The sequence below is a fragment of the Propithecus coquereli genome, unplaced genomic scaffold (assembly GCF_000956105.1).
Source record: "Propithecus coquereli isolate 6110/MARCELLA unplaced genomic scaffold, Pcoq_1.0 Scaffold325, whole genome shotgun sequence".
Lineage (NCBI taxonomy): Eukaryota > Metazoa > Chordata > Mammalia > Primates > Indriidae > Propithecus > Propithecus coquereli.
In genome coordinates this window covers 363,471-369,803 of record NW_012148897.1, presented here as the reverse complement: position 1 = coordinate 369,803, position 6,333 = coordinate 363,471, and the positions used below count along the sequence as shown (strand labels likewise).

Below are 6,333 nucleotides of genomic sequence, written 5' to 3'. Positions count from 1 at the left end.
TGCCTCGAACCGAACCCCGCCCCCACCTTCTGTCCGCCGTTTACTTTCGAACAGCGGTCCCGCGTTCTTTCCCATTGGCTGACGCTACGCAGTTGAATGTTGCCTGGACACTGCGCCTGCGCCGCGAGGCTCCGAGAGGCCCCGCCCCGTCTGGGCACCTGAAGTCCTCTGGGGCGGCGGAGGGCGGGACCGCAGAGCTGCTCTCAGCATCTGCCTGGAGACTGTGCAGCTGCGTTTCGGCGCTGTGGAGTCGCATGGTCTCTCCTCCGCTCGGTGAGTCCGAGGACCTTCTTTTGGGATCTGACAAGGAGGCTCTGGGTCCCTTTTCTTTCCCTTGTAGCACAGGCTTCTATACTGGGTGTGTTTGGCGGGGAGTCAGGTGGGGGGCGCTGATGGCGGAGTGGGTGGCTTTGGGTCCTGCATTCATTCCCTGTTGTCCCAGATGGGGAGTTTGGGGAACCACGTTCCCCTCCCCTCCGCTATGGGACTTCATTTATGGGAGGGAGAAGGCCCTTTGTGATGGCGAGGATGAGCTGAGTGGGACTCCACAGAACCAGTCAGCCCCACGGGTGGTGGGAGGAGGTTAGGGGCAGGAGGGCGCCGAGGCGATGGCGGTGGAGGCGTATTAGGAGGGACGCCTGAGAGATTGGTTATAAACCTTCGAGAAAGGGAAGGGAAGAGTACTGCCATTTTGAGCCCCTTCTTTGTGCGAGGTTCTCACAGGACTTTACTGGGGTAGGTGTAATTATGCCCATTTTACAGATGTGAAACCTCCGTTTTGAGAGGTATTAGGTAGAACTCACCTAGGGTCCCACAACATTTAAATGGCAGAATTGAGATGAACACACGTGTTTATGGGAATAACCTAACAATAGTTATAGTTTTGAGCTGGCAAAGTCTTTTACTCCCATAGATGTTTCTTGTTCAGTTAACTTTAAGCAATCTAAAGTGACCATGAACGTTTGTTCCGTCATCACCATTGTTGGTTAATATTTTCCAGAGCTCATGAGATACTTGACGCTGTAAAAAGAGGTCCTTTGTGACAGTCTGTTTGGTCACAGGGTGGTTGGGATTTTCAAGCTACAGATGATACATACTGCAACACCAACTGTTGGTATTTGTCATTACTTTTCTAAAAACACAATGAGGCATAGGGAAGGTAAACGTGAAACACTGTGAACAATCATTTATATGACACGAGAAAATAAATCTGAAACATTTAAGGTAAAATTATTGTAATTTTAGAATAAGAATACAAGAATCTGGAAAGGTTGGAGAAGATAAAGTATATTCAGTCCCCACGCCAGGAGATCAACAAAGTAGGTAAGCTCTGGAAGATTAAGTAAATATGAGAAAATATTTGGTAAATTTTTAGAGTGTATGATTTAAATATAAGGTGAAATTTGAAAGTCTCTGGAAAAAAGATACATGTTGGTTGTGTATAAAATTCTAGCCATCTTATCAAAAGAGCATAAAGTGAAAAGTAAACAGCTCCCTCATCTGACCTATATATTAAAGGTAGTCACTGTTAACTCTTTTGTATACTCTTTCAGAAATTTTACAAGTATGTGTACATCTCAACACATACAAAGATGGTATTTTATACATACTGATCGGCACATTGCATTTATTACGTTTTCTGGATACTTTTTCATTATGAATTTACATATTGATCTTTTTTAATGAGCTTGTAGCTATTCATTGAAGGAAAGGTTAGATTTTGATTTTAGGTAAATGTTGGTTTTCACATTGCCTTTCACCAAATATGTTGCTGAATGTTTTCTACCAAATATATTTTTATTTTGGACAGTATAATGAGCAATTACATCCTTAACTTCTCAAATCAGTTCTTGGTTAAATTGTATCAATAGTTTCTTTTTTAGTTTGGGGAAACAGGTTGGTGCCAAAATGAAAGAAAACAGAACAGTTGGACTAAGAATTAAAATCAGATCTGACCATAGGATTTTTTTTTTTAATTTTAAAAGTTATGATGATCTCATTATTTTTATGTATTTATATGTGACAAACATATATTAAAAAACCTTGTCTTACGTATGTTTATATATGGTGCAGTTGTAGTATTTCTTAAGTAAGTCTTGAATTGCATGAAATATACGTCTTTATCAGGTAGGGCCACAAAGATGTGAGCCCTAATCTGGGTGGTGACACCACTTGAATTTTCCCAGACTTACAGCTGACTCATTAGAAATCCTGAGGCAAGTTATCTAACTCTGTAATGTGGTAAATATAATTTCTTTTCAGAGGCTGTAAGATGTAATGAATGTTTTTATAACCATTTATGTTTAGAGATGAAAGGCAGTAAAGCATATGTGAATTAAAACTTAAAAAATAGTTTACAGGGAGAATGAGCAATGATATTTTTTTGTGCTACTTAATTCATCATTTATTATAATATCTGTTATCTAATATGCTGGTTAGACATTGTGGAGGCTTCATAGGGAATCAGTCCCCAGGGAAAAGACTTCATTAAAAGTTTGGAAATTTCAGAAGTGTGTTTTTGACCCTTAAACACAAGAAATTAGTGAAATAATTTGTAAGTAGATCATAGCCTTAGGTTTCTTTTTGAGAAGACTTTTTATTTTATATTCATATGTCTTGGTGACTTTTGAAAAGGAAGCAGGAAATCTTGAACCAAGTACCAATTTTTACATGGGCTTTACTCACTGGAGGAAAATACATTTTACATGGGTTACTTTTATTTTACTTTTTTGCTTTTTAAAAGCATAGATAGTGCAAATTGACTCTAAAATTCATTTGGTAGAGGAAAAGCTGGATAATAAGCAAGACACTTAAAATTTTTTTTAAGTTTTTCTATTGTGTTAAAATATATGTAACATAAAATTTACCATTTTAATCCTTTTTAAGTGTACAGTTCAGTAGCATCAAACACATTCAGATTTTGTAACCATTACCACCATCTATCTCCAGAACTTTTTCATCTCCCCAAACAAACTGTACCCATTAAACAATGGCTCTGCATCCTCTCCTCCCTCCAGCCCCTGGCAACTGCCATTGTACTTTCTGTCTCTGTGGATTACTTACTGGTTTTGATATTATGTGTGTTTTGCACATCTAATGTGATTAGACATTTTTTTCTCCATTGCCTTAAATGAGTTAATTATATTAACAGATTTTTTGTTATTGGATTATAATAGCCTTCTATTTCTGGAAATAAACCCTACTCCCTTTTTTTTTTTCAGAGTGACACTTTTCTAACTTGTAAATTTCTCCTATTGTTTGCTTTATCTTCTTGGGTCAGTTTTGGTAATTTGAACTGACTTAGAGAATAATTTATTTCTTATAGATTTTCAAATATGTTAGCATATAGTTATGCAAGATATTATCTGTAATATTGTCTTTTTCTGTATTTGGTTTATGTCTTTTTCTCAATGCTAACTTTGTCCATTTGTTATCCTTTCTTTTCCTCTCTTAATTGGATAGTATACTTGGATAGTGTATTAATCTATTGCTGTATAATAAATTATCCCCAAATTTAGCAGCTTAGAACAACAAATATTAAAACACAAATTCTGTGGGTAAGGAATCTTCTTCCTGGGTGGCTTAGGCCCAAGGTCTCTCTCATGTGAGTTTGCGCTGAAGCTGTTGGCTGAGGCTGTCCACTGGGCCTAAAGTATCTGCTTCCAAGGTCACCTGTGTAGATATTTGCAGGCTTACCTTCCTTGTGGGATCTTAAGACTTAAGAGCCTTAGTTCTTCACCTTACCAAGTGGAATTACTGCATGGTAGCTTGCTTCCCTTGGTGAGAGTGCTCCACGACAAAGGGAGAGAAAGCCAGAGCACCCTAGACAGAAGGCACGGTCTTTTACAAAATCTTAGAAGTGATATCCTGTCACTTCTGCTGTGTTCTTTGTGTTAGAAGGGAGTCACTGGGAGTACTCCACACTCAAGGGGAGGGGATTACAAAAGTACCCAGGAGATAGAGGATGTTGGGGGCCATTTTAGAGGCTATCACAGGTTTTATTTAAAGAACCAACTCTTGGGTTTATCAGTTCTAGCAGTTTTAAGTTTTCTAATTCATTGTTGTCTTCCATTTCTTGTTAATTCTTTTCTTCTGCTTTTCCTAGGTTTTTTTCCCCCTAACTTTTCTCTTTAGTTGAATCTGCATTTTATAATCCTTTTTGTTTGGTAATGAAAATATTTGGTGTCAGCGCTGCCCTATAGAACTTTTTTTTAACTCTGTAGATTTTGCTGAGAGTATTTTTACTGTTTCACATGAATAGATTATGTCTTGGCTTTGTACAGAATTGTCTGGCCATACCCTTTTCCTTCCAGACCATGTGGACATTGCTACATTGTCTTCTAGCATTCCTTATTGCTAGAGATGTTCTGGTTATCTCCTGCTGGATAACAAACAACTGAAAGCTTGGCCGGCCAGATGTGTAAGATGGCTTTTTCACTTACATGTCTGGCACCTCATTGCTCCTCTACTTGGCTTTTCTCTTCAGCAGAGTAGCTGAACTTCTTACATAGCAGTTTGTGGCTACAAGAAGCAACAACGTGCCAGGCTAGTTAAGAGCTATACCCAGAATTCACAATGTCACACTTGTACTGTGTCCTGTTGGTCAAAGTAGTCACATGGCCTGCACAAATTTTTCTGGGGAGAGAGTAGATTTCATTTCTTGATGACTGGGTGGGGAGTAGCAGCAAAATCACATTATAGAACAGCATATGTGGGAGATAATTGTGGCCATTCTAGTTTTATTTGGAAATTACAGTATCCCAGAGGAGAATGCTGGGACCAATATGTTTTTGTTTTCCTTTTTTCATCTTGCTTTTCTGCCTGGATGCTTTATTTCTTTCTTTAAAATTTTGTTATATTTTTAATTGCTTGTTAATAGTTAAAAGTGAAACCACTATTTATATTTGTAACGAAAAACAGATTTCTGCTGTCTAGAGGCAATCACTTTTCTCTTTTAACTATCTTTTGGTATTTTCTTTTATATTTCTAAATAATATGCTTTTACTGTGGTTTCTTTATTTTTCATTTTTAAGTGTGTATTGACCATCCTAGAAGGATGTCACTCTTTTTGGTAAAATAAATATTAATATTTGATATTTATACTATTATGTCTATGTTAATATGACAACTGAGCCATATAATATGGTGTCTCTACTTTTTTCATTATCACCTTTTCCTAAATTTAGTTTTCTCATTACTTCTCAGTATGTTCAGATGCATCAAGTATTCTGTCAGTTCCATTTATTTACTTAAAGACATCCCTCCTGGATCTGTCTTCCTCTTCCAGACTGCTTGTTCTCTAGGCCTACACAGTTGTCCTGGTCTTTCATTCACCATTATCCTGGTGAGAATTCTTGCTTTTCTTTTCTCCCTGCAGTAGCTTCTTTAGAAAGAGTTGGCAGGGGATTATTTTTGAGACCCTTCACATCAAACTGTCTTTGTATCAAAATGGATTTTTTTTTCCCTGGGTATAGGAATTTTAGGTTCCATTTAGGAAGTACATTTTTCCTGAGAATATCAAAGACATTGCTTCATTTTCTTCTGGTTTCCAGGATTGTTATTGATGTTTTCACTGTTTGGAAACTTTACAACATAGCTAAGTCCAAGATGTTCACCCTAGAAAATACGGTTGTTTGCTCTTTTTCTTCCTCTCAGGAGCCTAGGATGGTTAGGGAAAATTGCTGGTGCATAAAATTTCATACTGGTTTCTGAAAGAACCGGCTGGTAAGCAGGATAGCCACCTGTATCTTATACCTCAGGAAGCAAACAGTCAGAAAGCTCCTGGTCTTCCAAAGTTATTTTTCAACTAAGCTTGCTTCTCGTAACCAGTTCTGATTTCTCTTGGATTTGTTGCCTAAAATCAGTTTTTATAATATTAAATCAGCAGGAAGGTAGCCCGAGAATAGAATTTGATTCCTGTGATCTCAACTTATCCACAAATTTCTGGTTAAAAATTAATTTATTAAAAATTTTACAGATGATAGCAATAAGTTTGATACCTTGATTTTCACTTTTAGGAGATGACATTTTCTTTAAGATATTATGGTGAATAGTGTCATTCTAAAGAAAGTTGAGTTTTTAGGCCCTTAAATGGATTCACAGAAAAGTTGTTCCCTGGAATTTTACAAGGATAGAACAGGGCTTTGGGCTGGGTGTGGTGGCTCACATCTGTAATCCCAGCATTTTGGGAAGCCAAGGCAGCAGGATTCCTTGAGGCCAGAAGTTCAAGACCAGCCTGGCTAACATAGTAAGACCCCATCTCTATTAAAAAAAAAAAAAGAGGCCGGGCGCGGTGGCTCACGCCTGTAATCCTAGCACTCTGGGAGGCCGAGA

The 6,333-nt window shown here is 37.9% G+C and overlaps 1 protein-coding gene across 1 annotated transcript in view; it reads left to right on the top strand.

Annotated features, from left to right (window-relative positions):
- Nucleotides 1–232: 232 nt before the first annotated feature.
- TRIM59 (tripartite motif containing 59) overlaps nt 233–6,333 on the top strand; it is a 10,049-nt gene continuing 3,948 nt past the window's right edge. Inside the window, exons 1-2 of the mRNA XM_012650435.1 lie at nt 233–273; nt 1,246–1,319. The gene's annotated coding sequence lies outside the window, so the exon portion shown is untranslated. The remainder of the gene's footprint in view (nt 274–1,245; nt 1,320–6,333) is intronic.